At 41.7% G+C, this 20,636-nt stretch overlaps 1 protein-coding gene and 1 long non-coding RNA gene across 3 annotated transcripts in view; one reads left to right on the top strand and one right to left on the bottom strand.

Moving 5' to 3' along the window:
• Positions 1 to 20,636, bottom strand: part of cdh4 (cadherin 4, type 1, R-cadherin (retinal)) — a 1,030,104-nt gene that overhangs the window by 197,384 nt on the left and 812,084 nt on the right. The gene's annotated exons all lie outside the window — the stretch shown is intronic.
• LOC117507385 lies at positions 6,867 to 9,497 on the top strand. Its single transcript, XR_004559703.1, has 3 exons — positions 6,867 to 6,878; positions 8,920 to 9,236; positions 9,283 to 9,497. It is a non-coding gene; the product is annotated as an uncharacterized LOC117507385 (long non-coding RNA).

The raw sequence follows: 20,636 nt of genomic DNA on the forward strand, positions 1-20,636 counted from the left end.
CCATCATCCACCTTGTGACATCTGACAATGCAGTTTACACCCCCGTCACACTAGAGCACGAATTGCGCAAAAAACGTACAAATTCACATTCAAACAAGATTTATGCAAGTTGTGCTGCATTTGAACTGCAGTCGAACGCCTCATACAGCATTTCTACACCAGTCGGCACAATCATGTGTGGCTTGTGCTGGAAAACATACAAATGGCGGTGGAGTCAGTTGTACTGCATTCATACTGCCATAGGAATGGACATTTGAACATCATTCATGCAACTGGACCTGCAGTCGACCTGCAGCACGAATTGCACAAATGCCATGTGAAGTGACATTCGAGCTACATTTGTGCAAGTCATCCTGCAGTCCAACTGCATTTGAATGCCCCACACAGCATTTGTGTGGCACTCAGGGAAATATGCCAAATTGGCAGGCCAGCACGAATGTAGAGAGCAGGCACACTGCTGTTGTGCTGCACATTTGAACTGGGGAATATTTTTGTACATTGGTCGTGCTGCTCTGTGACTACAAGCCCAATGACATTCAGACTGGCATACAACTGGCATGTGAACTGGCAACCCACCAGCATTTGGCGCAGGCTGATTGCATTGGCATGTCCGGATTGTGCCCCTGATGAGCCGGACTCCCCCCCACCACACTCTGTTTGGTGCACAAAGGGAATATTGTAATGTATAAAGTCCCTGGCACGCAATCATCATGTGTACTGCACAATCACACCAAATACACTGAGTGTCACAGCTTCCCCTATGTCTTTTTTTTTCCAGTGTCACAGCAAGTCAGTGCATCTCCGTGAGGCGCTGAACAGCACTGTGGTTGTGTGCAGGGAGTCTAACAGTGATTTTAACGTGATAAATCAGAAGAATCCTCTGACACATGAGGTGGACTGTCAGTGGGTGTGATTACATACCCAAACTGGACAATCTAGCGTGATCACAGGCTCTGTGCGTCGCCGCGTCTCAGAGACAGAGAGAGGGTGCCGGCAATCATGGTGTCATGTGACAGCTGCATGTGACACTGCATGTTAACCTATCACATGAGAATGTCTTTAAACTACATGTAAACATCCAAATAGTTGCATTAATCTTGACTAGTGCATCCAGTGCGTCAAGAGACATACAGACCATGGAATCGAAACATTCAACCACATGAATCACGTTATTAATGGCCTAAATGATGCGTTTTCCCCCGCAAGACGGGAGGAGACACAGAATGAATGCAGCACTATTATATGCACATATATTCTCATCATTTTGCGGGTGTGGGCAGGAGTAGACAGGCCCGTAGTGGGACCGGGTGGGAGTGTAACACATACGTTACGGGTGCAGCCGGTAACGGTCCATTATTCAGCGGGGGCGGCTGGAAGCCACGCAGGATCTGATGCTGCTCAGTGTGCCACAACCCCTCCCATTCAGAGAGGGGGAGAGAGCGCGGACAGAGAGAGTGACAATGAGAAAGAGGGGGAAAGGTGGGAGATGCATGTGCAGGGGGGATTCCAACCCAGGAACTGCCTATACTGCCTATTTCCACCCACACTTCAGGTGCGGCATTGTGGATTGTGGCGTTTTCTGCTATGTTGGATTTATTCCTTGTATTTTTTATTTTAATCTGTTTTTATATTTTCATGGGGAAAGGTTCATGTCTACACTGACGTGCATATTGGGAGGTCTACCTGCTCAGGCGCACCCCTGTCACAGGCTGGCGGCCTGTCCAGGATGTAACCCGTGACTCTTAATTGGAATAAGCGGCATAAAAAATGAGTGAAGTCTTTTTAGTCTATTTATATTGATGGAGATAAATGTTATTCTGGGGGGGGGGGGGGGGGGGGGGGGGGGGAGTGATCACTTGTTGCTATGAGCGGTACGAGTGCAAAACCTGAAAGCACATAGGTCTCATGATTTTTAAGATAAGATTTCTCAGAATGATCAAAACTGCACAAATGCATTTTTGCACAAAGGAATGTGCGTGGATAATTTAACAGAATTTTGCATATAGGACCACTTGAAGTTACATTTTGTCCTTGGGCAATCTGTCAAAACGTTTCCACAGTCACTCCTACAGATACAACAGACTGCTTTACCTGAGCACTTAAATGTAGAGAAGAATGAAAGGAAAGAAGATGCAAAGTGACGGGAAAGTTTGAGCGAGACAGCAGCGTTAACCACTCAACCTGTAGGGTTTTTTTCCCCACAAAGTGTTTGTTCAGTTGTTCCTTGCTGTTGCTTCACTCAGACATTGATCTGGCTCACCATGATGATGTTCTGGTGCTGCTTTTAGTGCAGTGAGGCTCACAAATCATGTTGTCTTCCAAAAAGAGGCTTAGGCACTAAACCACCGGCTCAACTACCAATGACTTCCTTTACCTTCCATTTGCTGGAAATCTGTCTTGGATTAGATGCTGCTCCAACCTCATAAAAAAAAAAAAAAAAAACAATAAGTCAAACAACACACAGAGACAATTATCCTCTCAGGTCTGATATTAATCCCAACTGTTAAACATGTTTTCTGAATCATGAATCACCTACTACTGTCAACGTTTACTATATAAATGTTCATTAGCTTACCTGGAATTCATCCCGCTAGTTAGTTAAAGGCTAACATGGCCTACATGTCGCTGCAGCCACAAGCCTCAAGCTCTCTTTAGCCGGGAGCGATTCCACCTTTATATCCTTTCACTAAGGTACTTATATCATGTCTCCATATACTTTTCAGCACGCTTTAACTTTTTCTTGTTCTTCTTTTTTTAATATTATTATAAATTGAATAAATAAATTAAATATAAATTGAATAAATTGAAGGAGTGAGGTACAATTATATCTAACAGCTAACATTAGCTTATCTAACCGCCTGTAACACTGTTTATCATAGTTAACAATATAGTCGTTCTTTTAGAAACCTATGTTAATACACACTTTTGTCTACATTTGTTGTTATATGTATTTGTTAATACCGTTATTGTAAGGTTTAACTACGCTATTATACTTTACACGCTAGTTACCGGTTTTGTTTATCTTGTTAGCTAGCTAGGTACGGTTGGCTTCTTAACGGCTAATTTAACGGTAGCTCTTCTAACTATAGTTAGCAGTTTATGGGTTCTTTGGGCCCTGTCCCACTTGCGTTCAGGAGGATTTGCGTATGGATTGCGCACAAAATTGGCCCATATTCGCCAAACATCCGCAGTATCCCTGTAACATGCCTGTATGAGTCGGCCGTCATCCGAACACGTCCGTGATCATCCGCAGAGGCACGCATGTCTGCTAGGGGTGTCGGAAAAAATCGATTCACGTCTGAATCGCGATTCTTATTTATTACAATTCTGAATCGATCCAAAATGTCCAAGAATCGATTTTTAAAAAGCATTTTATTAAACATTTCCTTGCTTACTCGCTGCGTGTACTGTTTGTCAGGCAACGGCTTCCGTACTACAGTGTCTCCGCGAGGGGCGGGGGGGGTCCAACGTACTTCAAACATTCGTGAGCTGAAGCTTAGCATGGCGAATGAAGAGCTAATTCAGCCAGCACCATCTTTGCTGAAGGCAAATGTTTGGGCGCATTTTGGATTTTATTATTTGCTGCGTAAGAAGGAGCTTGACATGACTTATGCAGTGTGCAAAATCTGCAAAATGAAAGTTAAGTACTTTGGAAACACTTCAAATCCGCAAGCCCACATGCTACGTCATCACCCGGAGCTAAAAGGAGCGGAGCAGCGGTCTCTGCCGACTACTGACCAGCGCTTCGCTAAACTGCCAGTCAACTCCGAACGAGCAAAGTGAGTTGTACGATTCACATCCCTAATGTCCGCAGCCAGGATTTTTGAGCTGTTCAAAAATCTGAATGCGGATAATATTCACCTTACATACCCCATATATAATCAATTCATACACAATACATACTCACTCTATGTGCTGTATATCTGCTGTTAACCACTGATATCCGCAACTGATGAGGATTTGCGGCTTGGCAGCGGACGGGGACAGTGTGTAAAACAGATATATTGCGTGCCCATCATGTCCACATCACAAACTAAAATATGTTGTAGCGAATGCATACAAATTGGCCACGAATAAAGCGTTTTTATTACATCTGCTTTGCAGCTGATTTTCAGACAATCTGTGAATGCATAACAAACACGTCACATAAACCCAAAGTACTATATGTGGCAGAAAGCGACATACCTGCCAGTCGGTGCCGGTCCGGCTGTGTAAATCCACAAAGACGTAATAGCTGCTGCAATCCAGGACTTTTATTTAACACCAACAAAAGGAAGAGTCGCTGTTTAGCCACAACTCACGCTGAAGTCTGTTTTCTGTGGCGCTCTCAAAAAAAAAACAAAAAAAAAACACTGTCTCACACCCCGAGCAGCTTCCCCCCTCGGGCTCCCCAAACTCATGAACAGTTAACCCTCGCATGACAAAATGAACATTAACTTTGTGATCAACTTGTCTAAGTCCAGCAAATGCTCCAGAGGCTGTATTGTTTTTGTGAATAGTGATGCCAACGGCCCGAGTGAGCTTATTTTATGACCGCAATGCAGATGCCGTGCACGCGCAACACGTGCGCGATGCATTCATTATACACCCATAATACTGCCGTGATAATCTCAATGTGTCGGATCATTTTCCTCACTACATGTTATGTGGGCCGCTGAAGAGGAGGTACTGCTGGCCCACCACCACCAGAGGGCGCCCTGCTTGGAGTGCGGGCTCCAAGCACGAGAGGGCGCCAGACCCAGAGGAAGTGACAGCTGTCACTCATCATACCAGCTGTCACTCATCTACACCAATACATAAGCCGGACTGCAACTCCACCTCCCCGCCGAGAAATCGACTACCAAGAGGTAATTTCTCTGCTGACACATACGTTGTGTAATAATCTGAACTTCTGTTGCAGCCGTTTTCCTGGTGGTTTTCTTATCTGCGGAATTGGCGTTTGGTGTGACAGCGACGGCTTCGCCTCACACCCCAAACCAGATAAGTGGTTAATCAGGAGCTGCACGAGTGTGTGATTGGAGGTGGAGGTGCTCCCTCCTAACTGTGTACAGACTGTGGACTACTGAGTGTGCGGACTCACACTCATTCATCTTGTCTCTGCTTTCTGCCAGCAGTACCAGGGTCGACAGCCGAAGACAGAGGCCACCTGGGGACGCGGGACTTGGCGGCTCCGGTGTTCTTCAGACTGTTGGTGGTGGAAGCCGTGTGGGACGCGGCTTCTCTCTCGTCGGGGGTCTTCTATCTTCGAGCCTGCCCACACGTCACCTGGTGTTAATTGACTTTACAAATTTTGTGTGTTTAGTTGTGTGTTGTCACAACATTAAATTGTTACTTTTTGGCTTATTCATTGTCCGTTCTTTAGCGCCCCCTGTTGTGGGTCCGTGCTACGACACCTTCCCAACACTACATGCGTTATATAACTGTGATTGTTCATCATATATTCGCTATATATTATTAATATATCCATAATTCATACTGGGACATTTGTCATTTTTGGCCATTTTTGTTGCGGACGACAACGAATGCCCATAATTTGTGTACTCAATTCATGCGCAATTGATCCTCTCCCCAGTGCGACAGGGCCCTTTAATAGATATCAACAGATAGTACCTAGTTTGAGGTTTCCATTTGATAGCATATAGATTATGTATTTTATCGTCCTATAGTAACCTAGCAGGGTTTACTTTAGATAGATACCAAAACATATTACATCATAGCTTCTGTTTCTATAATAAAATAACCATATTTAAAGCTTAGCCTACTAGCTATAATTTAATTTTACTACTAATCTACAGACTAAGTATACGTATACTACATTCTTCTCCGATATAAACATTTAGGTTTTACAAGCTAACTCCTTTAATATTACATAGTAACCATTTCTTGTGTATGTTCTTTATTACCCTTATTATTTAAATTTTCACTTATATACATGATATGTATTTTCTTATGATATGTCTTATGCTATATTATTATGATATGTCCATTTTCTTGAGCCACTTGGATGGGTAGGGAGAGTTCCCATGGGATAAAAAAGCTTTTAAACCTACCATCCCTGGTTCTCAAAACCAGGCACCTAAGTGGCTCTACTCTACTCTATATCACTCTTCCTTTTTTAGATATACCTTAGTATACACTAATATAGTTCTACCTTAGAAATGGAATATATTATAGAAGCCATACCTTACTGAATTTTCATGACTTCATTGCAGCTGGTTGAAATGTTTAACTGTTAGCCCAGTAATAAAACGTCAGGTGTCATTGTATTGTGCATCATCAAGACATCATCACAAGCTCTTCCTGCCTGTACAACCTGGAATTTTCTCTGTATAAGTAGATTATTTCAAGGCCTTTTGGCCACTGATTTTGTACTATAAATTATTTGACATTGTCACCATATTAAGTCTGTTTTGCAACGAAAATGATTAATGCACACACGCATTACTGCAAAAGTACTGTTGTGAATGAAATGAATTATACGTCAAGTGCATTCATAGGGTGAGTAATAAAATATAAATTGTGGCTCAGCTGATTTGTTCAATCTGACTAAAGTTTATTTTGCACACATGGATGCCTGGCAAACATTTAGAGACTAATATTCTATTTTGTTGTGTAGAAAGGCATAAGTAGGATGAACAGCAGCAGGGATGGCAACTTCTTATTGACAGTGTATCCTATTACTCTGTGCACAAATACAAACTACAAGGCAACAAAAGTCACTTAGATCAGTTACAACAGCTATATAACAAATGAACAGCTGCGCCGCCGTCTTCGGACGATGCTCGTCAGAAGAAACTGACTCATTTGGCTAAATACATGTTTCATGCATTACTCTTTCATGAGTGCCTTTTCTGTGCGTCTGAAGTAAGTGGGACTAAGTTGCAAGGAAAGAGTTGGTGCAATTAAGAATTTCACAATACACCTGCTGTGTCCACAGCTATCCCTGATGTGTAACCCATAGGACCACAGATGTAGCTAAGAGGGATTCAATTCAGGATTTGACCACTCCCAAAATATTCGCACATGGGTTTTGTTTAGTTTTTTCGAAACAATACCAATTGCAACTTTGAACCAAGTGCCTTGCAATACTTTTTGTTTGTGACAATAAGTCAAGAAACTGTTTTACATTTACATTCCATGGCTTTGTTTTGTTAATTCTGGTCAAAGCAAGATAGTAAGGACCAGGACCTTAAAGACTTGGACCTTCATTCTCCTGTGACCAATTTATATTGTCCAAACCTAAGGTTTTGTTTTTAATTCTATCCCCTAAACTTAGGGCCCCTTTACACATAGTGTGAAGTTTGGACGAAGTGCACACTTAGTGCGCATGATGTAGGAATGTGTACAAACCGTGTAATGTCCCTGCCTCCAACGTCTCGTACACCTGTTGCTACAACTATTTGCACACACAAGCGCCTAAAAGACAAAATGTGCGCTGTGTGAACCCATCACACCCTCTCATGGCAGGTGCCAGCCAAATTCCAGGTGACATGCATGAACATCTAACACCGCTCGCATGGCACTTAGAAAATGTGTGGCCAGTCGCAGTCTTCACACGACAGCAGACTGCAGACGACCACTGTTGTACTGGCAGAGAAATTTGTCTAAGTTCCACACGACTGTGGCTTTGATGTGTGCGCTGAGAACTGACAGGAGGTGTGGCTATGACAGAAGCAGCTGTGGTGATCTGTCATTCTGGACATTCCAGCTACACAACACCTACTGTGTTTGGACAGACATGGATGACCAACTGTCCACTGTGAGGCGCGTGTGTCTGATTGCTGTATTTATGTACATGGACATAAATAAAAACATATATTGCAGTGGCGACAAGGTGCAGCCAGCAAGTGCGCACACGGAGAGGACACTGACAGCCTGTCATGTTGAAATGAACCATCAGATAAGAACACGCAGTGGGCGATCTGACCGTCACGTCACTCATGTGAGCTCTGTTCAACATGACGCGGTGTCTGTGCAGCAGCGTGCCGTCCACAAGACTCGCATGTCGGGCAGGAAATGTGCACGGCAATTCACATCTGGGGTGGTTTGTTTTTTCTTTTTTTTTATTATTACACATAAGCTGCGTGATGTGGTCCCACAGGTATCGGCTTTTTTTATTTTTTATTTATTCCACATAAGCAGTGAGATGTGGTTCCACACGTACCAGCTGGTTTTTATTTCTTCCACTTAAGCGGTGCCACGTGCTGCACCGGCACTGTTCCTGCTTGAAAGAACAGTGTGCACGAACTCTCGCACCGGGTTTGTGCACACCTGTCTGTCAGGTGTCAGGTGACTGAAACATCCTCAGCTCAGCTCAGCTTGCCTCTATCCCTCTATCTCTTACCTGCTGCAGATATCCTCATAATCATATCCAGGACAAAGATGGAGAGAAATGCTCTTGAATTTTGCTTGAACTGTTGACAAAATTTCTGAGTGAGAGATAAAGACACAAACACCCTCTTCTTCCCTTGAAAGGGAAATTAACCTTGAGAGAAGGTACTCTGCTGCTTGATTTGATCTTCACTCTCATTTCAGAAGGCCGTTTTAATGAAGATGGTCTATAAAAAGGGAAGCACTCTGACATGAGAAGAAGGAGGAGCGAAAAGGAGGGTAGACCATGACAGACATTTTGAGAGCACTTCAGACCAAGAAGAGAAGAGCTTATCAACACATCTTTTCTATGTATACTACACCATTTCCACATAAGTATGGTCAGATATAGTCTTGGAGATCCTATAAAGCTTTGCAAAATGTGTGCATCTATAGTTTGCATGCAGACTTTTTAATGTCTCCAATCCGAAAGTTTCACATCCACGTATGCGTGCACTAATTTAGTACATGAGCCCACAGCCAGTTTTGACCTAATCGGTACTACACTATCATATGGCAATGACAAAAATATATGAAACCATCCAAGAGTCATTGCCAGTGGCGTTTTTGCATTAGGGGCCCTTGGGGCACGGCCCCACCAGATGTCGCTGTTGTGCAAAGGAGAATTATGCTCATCACAATTATGTTGTTCAGCGAAACTTCAAGTTAACAAACTGAACTTTGTTTGCTAAATAAAATGTTGAAGATTTCATTTGCAGAGTGTATTTCTTCTCTAGACTTGTCTGTAATCTTGTTCTGTGTGGATTTGTCTCTGCTGCTCACCTGTTTCTGCTCGGTGGGGCCCAGCAAGAGAAGGCCGTGCCTGCAGCGCTCTGGACTGGACACACTGCTGCATGTGCATGCGCGTGCTCAACGCACACGTCAGTTTGGCCGGTGGGGCCTGACAGCCAGGAGGGCCCCAGACGCTTTCCTATTGGTTGATTTGGTGTGAGGGTGGGTACTGGGCATCGCTACCTTGTCAATTAACTAGTTTGCTATTTAGAAAAACAATGAACCGCGTAGATTATTTCACGACTGTGCGATTTGGTACTCTTCCGATCGAACATAAATTAGAGATTAAATGTCTGGGACCCCACAGACCAGAGGATTTCACCCTTTGTCAAGAAGGAAAGGATAAAAATAGATCATTCAAACATGAATGATTCAAACGTAAAAAATGGCTAACGGCTAGCCAATCGAAAAAAAGCGCTATTCTGTTTTCCATGTCTTCTTTTTGGTGGGGAAACTATCTGGACAATGACTGGATTTAAGGACTTGAAACATCTATCAGAAAGGCTAGTAAAACATGAGAGCTGCGCATCACATGTGGATAATGCGATCAAGCTCGGCTTATTAGGGACCACAAACATTACATCTCAGCTTGACAGTGCACACAGACGTGGCATCGAAGAGCATAATCGCCAGACTGAAGAAAACAGGTATGTCCTTGGCAGAATTATACCCTGTTTAAAACTGTACGGAAAGTGTGAACTTTCCCTGCGTGGACATGATGAGTCTGCCAGCTCCTTAAACCCTAGCATTTTCAGGTGTATTTTGAGAGGATGTGTGAGAGAGACTCCAGGCTCAGAGGAAGGGCACTTCAGAAATAATCCAGAATGAACTTTTGGATTGCATGTACAGTGTTTACAATCTGAAAACGGAGTTGATGTCCCTCTACCAGCACAGTGAACTCGGCACAGGCAACACCGCAGTTTCTTTACTGAAGTTCATTCATGAAAATAACATCTAGGAGGCCTTATCTGAAACAGTGACACTTCAACAATTCATAATCACACCACCAATGACAAGCACTGAATCTGAGAGAAACTTCTCTACTCGAAAAAGAATAAAAACATTTTCACGGAATACAATGGGACAGCAGAGATTGAACGCCCTGGCGATGCTTATTGAAAACGGATTCATCCATGGACTGTTGGATTTTAACAGCAAGGTCACTGAGAAGTTTGCCATCATGAAGGACCACCGAACTTCATTCCTCTTCAAAAACTGAACCATGGTGAGTCTTATTTTTATTCTTAACTATGACATATTGACTGCTGTGCTGTATTTAGGCGTTGGTTTGAGCATGAGAAGTTTGACGCACAAGTGTCAGAGGGCGACTTAATTTACTTAATTTTATGTGGAATTGATTATATATAATATGTATATTGAATAATTGTAGCAGAGTTGGAGTAATGGGTTGCTGGCTTGCGTGGATGTGTTGGAGGACGCATAACCTCAAGCAGGCTCCCCAAAGGAGCTGATCACTTGTCTGTGGTGCTGAAATGGCTTTCTGACTGGTATATTGATTGTTATGTATTGGCTGTGGGCCGTTTACGCAGTGGGTTCTTCATTGTTTTGTTATCATCACATTGTTGTTTCAATATTAAGTATTTAATCTTGGGAGAGCTTTAACACCGTTCTTTGGTGGTGGTGTTGATATGGTAATAGGCTATCTGGTTGGATTGTTAAGTGATTCAAGACAGTATTATTGAGCTGAGATTTTCTCATCAAATATGTTGTGATCTCCTCTCTTCTGCACTTTATACGATGTCGTATGTTGTGACAATATGAGAGAGGTAACACGTTAGGATTGCATCAGATTTTCTTGCATGAATATTGTGTGGCCCCACCAGAATTTCCATACCAAAATCGCCCCTGGTCATAGCTATGGCCAGGTAATGGTCAATCAATGAAAGACTACACAAGGGTCAACATTTAAAAATTGCTAAAACCATGTTGAAAATTATAATGGGCCTTTCACACTGAAAGCGTAAGGCCGATGCGTCAAAGTTTTCCAATGTGTCATAATGCCAGGCCGATGCGTTTCCAACACGTCGTGATGTCAAATGGTGATACAAGCATCAAATTCAGCACAAATACAGCTGGAGCAAAATTAATGGAGCAGCTTTAACTTTTGACCCCTGTACAAACTGAAACTAACCTTTGTCACCATTCTTGCTGCTTTTACCTCATAACTCCATAAAATTCAGCCACAGACAGTCCAAACTACACCTTTTTTGGAATCTTTATGATTCTGTAAATAATGTGGTGTTGTTTTCTATATGATTGGAGCATCTTTTAATTTTGACCCCTGTGTAATTCTTCAATTTACCCCTACCTGGCTGCCTATTGAAAATTCAAGTGGCCAATCATTTCTGTGATGTCTTTCAATCATGTCTGTGGATTATTTGTGCCGAATTTGGTCCTTGTATCACCATATGCAGGATTCCACTCTCAACTGCCCTCAAAAGTATTGCAACACTTGGTATTTCACACATTTTAATTTGTTTAGTCCATTTCAAATACATTTTTTTTTCTAAAATTATCTTCCTTAGCTCAAACTGAAAGCAAATCTCTACAACTTGATATACATTAATTAAAAATATAAAATCCAGCTTCTTGATGAAGTGGTGTAGAGGAAGATTTTCTTAAAAAGAAAACCTGAAAGTTCAGCTACAATTTGACAGAAAGTACATTTGAGATGAAAGCCTAGATTTGATGTTTTGGTGAAAGAAACATTTGTATTTCTTCATAACTGATGTAAATAAAGTCCAAGACATATTCAGTGACTTGGAAATGTTCATGTTTCCATCCCCTGACTTGTCTAAAGAAAACTGGCAATAAAACTGATTATTTATTATTTATTTATCAAGTTTTAGAGATTTACTTTCACTTTGAGTTTGAGGAAGATCATTTTAGAAATTTGTATTTGTATATATTTTTTTTTTTTGTATTTCTTGTATTTAAAATGGAATAAACAAATTAAAATGTGTGAAATTCCAAGTGTTCCAATAATTTTGGGGGGCTTTTTGCACTATCCTACCGTTATGATGAGTGCAAAAGACTGTGGTATTATTACTGTTTTGTTTAACCCCTTAAGCCCTAGAGCAGGGGTGGCCAAGTTCAGTCCTTGAGAGCTACCTTCCTGACACTCATAGTTGTCTCCCTGCTCCAACACACCTGAATCCAATGAAAGACTCGTTAGCAGACTTTTAATGAGCCTTTCATTGGATTCAGGTGTGATGGAGCAGGGAGACAACTAAGAGTGTCAGGAAGGTAGCTCTCAAGGAACGAACTTGGCCACGCCTGCCCAAGAGCCTATTTCACCAAAATCACATACCCATACATTATGATTTATTTCTCAGCTTGTACAAGGTCAAAAATGCAAACGTATGGATCAGCTAAAAGACAGGTCCTAGGGGATGTGGTGGATGCAAAAAATTGAAAGTAAATAATACTTGGTAGGAGTAAATGAGCCCTCCCCAAAAAATTAATTCCGATTTATGTCTTTATTTCCTTGGTGTTTCAGCTGTGGTTAGTTTATATGTGATTGAAGTGGATACTTTTGTAGTGGAGACTTGACATTTTGATGTATAATAAGTGTATGTTGGTGTCAGTATTGGTTAGTTATGAGTGTTCAAATGTTCCAAAACAGGGCAAGTCCCCAAATTTGGGGACTCTAGGGTTTAAGAGGTTAAGAATGTTTAAGTTTCACTGTTGCTGCACTTTGTGTCAAATCATAGTCATATCGTATATCATACTGATATGAAAATTCAGTAAGATATCTTCTGTTATACATTTCAAATCGAAGGTGGAACTCTACTAATGTTTACTAAGGTACACCTAAATATCTTAAAAAAAAAGAGAGAGAGAGAGAGAGAGAGAGAGAGAGAGAGAGAGAGAGAGACAGAGAGAGAGAGAGAGAGAGAGAGAGAAAGAGATGAGCCACTTAGGTGCCTGGTCTTGAGAACCAGGGATGGTAGGTTGAAAAGCTTTTTCATCCCATGGGAACATGAGAATAATCTCTTTGAGCCACTGCAGTCTGCTTTTAGAAAATATCATTCCACAGAGACAGCTCTCACTAAAGTGGTGAATGATCTTCTGCTTACAAAGGATTCGGACACCACTACGGTTCTGTTGCTGTTAGATCTCAGTGCTGCATTTGATACAGTGGATCATCATATTCTACTTGATAGGCTGGAAAATCATTTTGGGATAACTGGGAGTGCCCTTGCATGGCTGACGTCATACTTGACCAGTCATTCTCATTGTGTTTTGTACAGTAACACTACCTCTAACCTTAGTGACATGAAATTTGGGGTTCCACAGGGGTCTGTCTTAGGCCCCCTGCTTTTCTACCTTTATATAGCACCTCTTGGGCACATATTGCGGCATTTTGGGATTACCTTTCACTGCTATGCAGATGATACTCAGTTATACATACCGATAACTGCTGGTAATCTCGTTCACATAAAATGCTTAGAAGATTGCCTTGCAGCAGTGAGAAGTTGGATGTCTAGAGACTTCCTACTTTTAAACTCTGATAAGACTGAAATGATGGTTCTTGGTCCAGTGAGACATCGGCATCAATTTGACTGGTTAACACTCAGCCTCGGCTCGTGTGTCATACATCACACTGACAAAGTGAGAAACCTTGGGGTAATTTTTGATCCTTCGTTGTCCTTTGGCCTCCACATTAGAAATGTTACTAGGACTGCTTTCTTCCACCTGCAAAATATAAATAATATAAAGAAATAAATATCCTGTCTATGGCTGATGCCGAGACCCTGATCCATGCATTTATCTCTTCTAGATTGGACTACTGCAATGTTCTATTTTCTGGTTTATCGCAGTCTAGTATTAGGGGTCTCCAATTGGTTCAAAATGCTGCAGCCAGACTTTTGACACGAAGCAGAAAGTTCAACCACATTACACCCATTTTGGAATCCCTTCACTGGCTTCCTGTCCCAGTTAGATCAGATTTTAAGGTTCTGCTACTAACCTATAAAATTATTCATGGACTGGCACCTCCCTACCTAGCTGACCTAATTAAACCTTACGTACCGGCTCGGGCTTTACGTTCTCAGGGTGCAGGACTACTTTGTGTCCCTAAGGTGAATAAGAAGTCTGTGAGTCACAGAGCTTTCTCTTATCATGCCCCTGTTCTGTGGAATGATCTCCCTGCATCAATAAAACAGATTCTGTGGAGACGTTCAAGTCCAGACTTAAGATGCACTTATTTTCCCTTTCATATGGCTAGCATACTAGTACAGTTTTGTTTTACGCTTTTTACTGTTTTAATTCATTTATTAGTAACTGGAGTGAGCCGCGGCCTCAACTTTACCTAAATTCTGAGTCTTTTAGTGAAGTTTAGGGCTAGTGGCCGGCGATCACCTTAGTATTTCTCTGTTTTCTTGTTGTTTAATGCTGGCAAATTATACAGTATATATATATATTTTTTTGTCTTTCTGATGCCTGATTCTGTTTTTTTTTCTCTCTGTTTAAGGTGCAGCTCCATCCAGAGATGGGAGTTGTATCCTCCTGTCCTGTGCACCAATAGCATTTCTTGTATAGTCATCCGTGAACTGTTCTGTGAATTGTTCTGTAATTTATGTTTGTAGCATGGCCCAAGCAGAGGGTCACCCCGTTAAGTCTGGTCTGCTTGAGGTTTATTCCTCAGAGGGAGTTTTTCCTTACCACTGTTGCTCTGGGGGTTGGTAAGGTTAGACCTTAACTGTGTGAAGTGCTTTGAGGCAACTCTGTTGTGATTTGGAGCTATATAAATGAAAATAAATTGAAATAAATTGAAATTGAACTCTCCCTGCCCACCTAAGTGGCTCAAGAATATGGACAGCATGTATATAAGTGACATTTACATGACAATATTGAGATATGATAATTTGGCCATATTGTACAGCCCTACTGTCAACTCACAGAAAACTGTGAATATTAATTTACATCTACATTAAAAAAAATGCTTAAAGTGGCAGAGGGTTAAGAGGGCTGTAATTGGGGGGGTCAGCTGAAAAGCAAAAAAAATAAAATGCTTAAAAAGGTGGAGAGTATGGGGTGCAGAGCCCCCCAGAAGCTGAAAGGCAAAATAAGGAAAATGCTTAAAAAGGTGGGGGGTCTGTGGGGGCGGAGCTCCCCCTGAAGCTGAAAGGGTTTAGTCATGCTCATGCTCCCAAGAACCATTTTACTGAAAAAGTCTGAAGGATCTAAAGGACATGGTTAGATGGTGAGGAGCTTTTCCAGGTATGTGAGAAGGAAAGAAAGAAAAATGTTTAAAAAGGCAGGGGGTCTGAAACTGAAAGGTTTTAGTCATGCTCACGGCATCACGGCTCACGGCATCTGCATTGAGGTCATAAAAGAAGCGCACTCGGGCCATCGGCATCACTATTCACACCAACAACAGAGCCTCTGGAGCATTTGCTGGACTTGGACAAGTTGATCACAGAGTATTGTCATGTGAGGGTTAACTGTTCATGAGTTTGAGGAGCGAGAGGGGGGAAGCCGCTCGGGGTGTGAGACGGTGTTTTTTTTTTTTTTTTTGAGTGGGTTGTGTCTAAACAGCAACTCTTCCTTTTGTTGGTGTTAAATAAAAGTCCTGGATTGCAGCAGCTACGCCTTTGTGGATCTACACAGCCGGACCGGCACTGACTGGCAGGTATGTCACTTTCTGCCACACTTTGGGTTTACGTGACGTGTTTGATATGCATTCACAGATTGTCCGCAAATCACCTGCAAAGCAGATGTAACGAAAATGCTTTATTCGTGGCCAATTTGTATGCATTCGCTACAACTTATTTTAGTTTGTGATGTGGACATGATGGGCATGATATATATCTGTTTTACACACTGTCCCGGTCCGCTGCCAAGCCGCAAATCCCCGTCAGTTGCAGATATCAGCAGTTAACGGCAGATATACAGTGCATAGAGTGAGTATGTATTGAGTATATATGGAGTGTGTAAGGCGGATGTCATCCGCATTCAGATTTTTGAACAGCTCAAAAATCCTGGCTGCGGACATGTGTGCCTCTGCGGATGATCACGGGCATGTTTGGATGACGGCCAACTCATACAGGCATGTTACATGGATATTGCGGATGTTTGGCGAATATGGGCCAATTTTGTGCACAATCCATACGCAAATCCTCCTAAACGCCAGTGGGACAGGGCCCTAAAGGACATGGTTAGATTGTGAAGAGCTTTTCCAGGCATGTGAGAGGGAAAGAAAGAAAACTGTTTAAAAATATAGGGGGTTGGGGGGGCGGAGCCCCCCAGAAGTTGAAAGGTTTTTGCCATGCTAATGCTCCCCTGAAGCATTTACTCAAAATAAAGTCTGAAGGACCTAAATGACATGGTGAGATGCTGACAAGCATTGCTCATTCATGTCTGCGTCAATACGCCACACCCTCAACGCATTTGCACATGTCCATTTTAGAACCTGTACCAGATAGGCTGGTGAAATATAACATGAGGTTTAGGAAATAATACAATGTTTCATAATGCTCAAATCTCAAAGAAACAATTGCTGCAGAAAATAATTCAGTGTTTCAGAATTTCTCAATCAAAACAATGCCATCATCGAGTGATAGTGATTGCCACAGAGTGATTCCTGGCTGTACCTCCACATAAGATGAGCAATACCCTGCACACACTGCTCACATTTAACAAACTGACTGAAACAGCCTCAGCTCAGCTCGCCTCTATCCCTCTAGCTCTTACCTGCTGCAGATATCCTCATAATCATATCCATGACAAAGACAGAGAGAAATGCTCTTGAATTTTGCTTGAACTGTTGACAAAATTTCTGAGTAAGAGCTAAAGACACAAACACCCTCTTCTTCCCTTGAAAGGGAAATTAACCTTGAGAGAAGGTACTCTGCTGCTAGGTTTGATCTTCACTCTCATTTCAGAAGGCCGTTTTAAGGCAGATGGTCTATAAAAAGGGAAGCACTCTGACATGAGAAGAAGGAGGAGAGAAAAGGAGGGTAGACCATGACAGACATTTTGAGAGCACTTCAGACCAAGAAGAGAAGAGCTTATCAACACATCTTTTCTATGTATACTACACCATTTCCACATACGTACGGTCAGATATAGTCTTGGAGATCCTATAAAGCTTTGCAAAGTGTGTGCATCTATAGTTTGCATGCAGACTTTTTTTAACGTCTCCAATCTGAATGTTTCACATCCACATATGCGTGCACTAATTTTGTGAGCCCACAGCCAGTTTTGACCTAATCGGTACTGCACTATCCTATGGCAATGACAAAAATATATGAAACCATCGAAGAGTCATAGCTATGGCCAGGTAATGGTCAATCAATGAAAGACTACACAAGGGTTAACATTTAAAAATGCTAAAACCGTGTTGAAAAGTATAACACATTATTTGTCTGATAATAAGGATTCCAAAGGTATAGTTTGAACTACCTAACACCCAATTTTTTGAAATGATCTGCTACAAATTGTTGCATAGCAGTGTCTTAATGAACCCGAGAATGCAGACAGTAACCAAAATGGCAGGAAAGGTGATTGCAAAGGTGATTCGATCTCCAAAACACAGGAGCGTAGTACAACAAAGAGAGTTCAAAGGGGTTCACAGAAGTCAAAAATCAAAATACAATCCACAAACGCAGGCAAGGGGAGGCAACGAACAAACTGGATTAAACAAGGAGGCAAAGAATGCTGGAATGCAATATGAGGGCAAAACAAACTGAGGTATCAAGGAATAGTTACAACTTACAAGCTGGAACACGGCTACACACAGGGGGTGACAAAAATAATGAAGTACTCACAGAAATACCATGGAAAGAACCAAAGAAGAATCCAGCAACAAAACAGGACATAGTGCAGCCTTATATACTGAAACATAAATGACCAAATGAGTGACAGGTGTGGAGAGCTCGGGGAAGAAAAGGGGAGACCGGAAAACAACACACAGACAGAAACTCACACACACAAGGTGACTCAAAATTCAAAAGAAACCCAGGGGTGAGTGGAAACTAAAGCATCTCCTAATACTAATCAAACTAAAAGGGAGGGCCACAACACAACAAAGTACAAAACCAAGAAAACAAAGTCAGAAAACTAACATGGAACTCAAAGAAGCAAGTAAGTGCACACACAGGAAAACAACACAACCAACAGATGAAGAACATAACTGACATGCTATGACCATAAACACAGGGACCCAGACAAGAGACAAATCACAAAGATGACTTACAAGGATGACAGGGAAACGAACACAGAGACAACCAACAAGGATGACAAACACAGACAGGGAAAAGAACACAACAAGAACTTAACATAAGGGCACAGACAGGGGCCAAACCACAACACAAATAGCAAAAATGGTGACAAAGGCTAGTTTCAGTTGGTACATGGGTCATATACTAAAGATCAGTCTTGTATAAAGCTCCTCAAAGTGATACTTGAGTGAAAGTACAAGTACAAAAAATATACATATATAAAATTACTTTGGTAAAAGTTAAAGTCTCCTTTAAAAATATTATTTGAGTAAAAGTCTTAAAGTATCTGACATTTACTGTACTTAAGTATCAAAAGCAAATTCCTCATATAAAATGTACTTTAAGTAAAAGTATTGAGTAAAAGTGAGTAGTTCTAATTTTGCGCGCTTGCATCATATTAAAGCTTTTAAAGACTGCTCTTGACCCATCTGTGGCATTGAGCAGAGACGCTCAACAGGGAAGACGATTATTATCAGCTTCAAGGCGCAGGTACGATTACTTTGTCCAACACCTTCCAGCCGAGCAATTATGAGCCAGGTGGACCAAGGCCAAGTACTCGTCTGGCGCCCCGTGATCTGTTTCTGCTGTCAGGTAAAATCCAAAATTAATGAAGACTGAAACGGTGACCCAAAATAAAGCCAGGCTCTTGTGAAACAGAACAGTCATTTATAGCTACAATGTGCCAAATTTAAGGAAAAAAAAATCTTTGCAAGCATCACCACTACCAACCACCGCAAAGCAACCAAATGCGGCGGTATCTGCTCTCTCAAATCCAAACTTTTCAATCCAAACATTTTTGCAGAGAAGCGCTGCTTTTATAACAATTTCAAATAAAACAAATAAAACGAAACTGCCACGTCGGCCAGTTTTGTTGGTACTGAAGTTTTTCCTCTTAAGTGTGTGTTAACACAAATTGTGCACTCGACTCCAGCGGGAGCCGATCTGTGTGTATGTGTGTGCGTCAGCGTGTGTGCCTTTGGAGTCCAGAGTGCAGACCCTCTTTTCACCCACCACAGTCTCCTCTTCCTCTTTTAAACTTGTTTTATATCAAACACGACACTTGATGCTGCAAGGGTGAAGGTTGCTCTTCCGAGGTGTACCCCAGCATACCGCCTGTAGAGGACTGTATATCTCTTCCCGGTACAACGTACCACTGCATTCCAGCTTACTTTCACCTCTGCAAATAGGCATTGCCAAATCATATTTCTTCTACTTTTATACTGTAGTACTGAATAACGAAGATGGTTAAGGGAAATGTATCAGAGTAAAAGTATATATTTTACTGAGGAAATGTAGTAGATTAAAAGTGAAACCAGAAATGTAAATAAAGAAGAAAAGTACAGATACGCCAAAATTCTACTGAAGTACAACAACAAAGTATTTCTACTTCATTACATTACAATGCTAAAGATGCTATAATTCTGGCCAAAACTGATGTAAATTATTGCTTGAGCTAGTACGATTAAAAAAAACTTTTGCCTCACAGCAAGAAGGTTGTGGGTTCGCTTCCTGCCTGGTTCTTTAACTGTGGAGCTCATATGTTCTCATGTTCACATGGTTTCCCATCAGGTGCTCTGGATTGCTCCCACTTCCAAAGACATGCAGATTAGGTGAAATGGAAACTTTAAATTGACCACAGGTGTGCATGTGAGTGTGACTGTTTGTCGATATGTGGCACTGCAATAGACTGGTGTCCTGTCCAGTGTGTACTCCGCTTCTCCCTGCGACTCCATTGATGTGTTCTATTGCCTCTGTCCAATTCTTGCAATAAATTACAAGTTATGGACATGAAATTTTCACCAGATGTTGGTAACAACCATAGAAATCAATAGATCCAAAGGAGCCAAAAGAAAAAGTACAGAAATTAAGTTATCTGTAATAAAATGGAATGACACAAGGAAAAATATTGAACATGCTTACTGAAATTTATTTAATACTTTGTACAAAAGCCTTTGTTGGTGATGACAGCGTCAAGATGCCTCCTGTATGAAGACACTAGTCAAATGCATTGCTCAAGTGTGATTTTGTTCCATTCTTCAGCACAAACAGTCAATGTTGGAGGTTCCACAGACCTCTTCTATGAATGCTGATCTTTAGTTCTTTCAATAGATTTTCTATTGGATTCACGTCAGGTGATTGGCTGGGCCATTCTAGCAGTTTTGTTTTCCTTCTAAGAAACCAACTGAGAGTTTCCTTGGCTGTGTGTTTGGGATAACTGTCTTGCTG

Source organism: Thalassophryne amazonica, chromosome 3, assembly GCF_902500255.1.
Source record: "Thalassophryne amazonica chromosome 3, fThaAma1.1, whole genome shotgun sequence".
Classification (NCBI taxonomy): Eukaryota; Metazoa; Chordata; class Actinopteri; order Batrachoidiformes; family Batrachoididae; genus Thalassophryne; species Thalassophryne amazonica.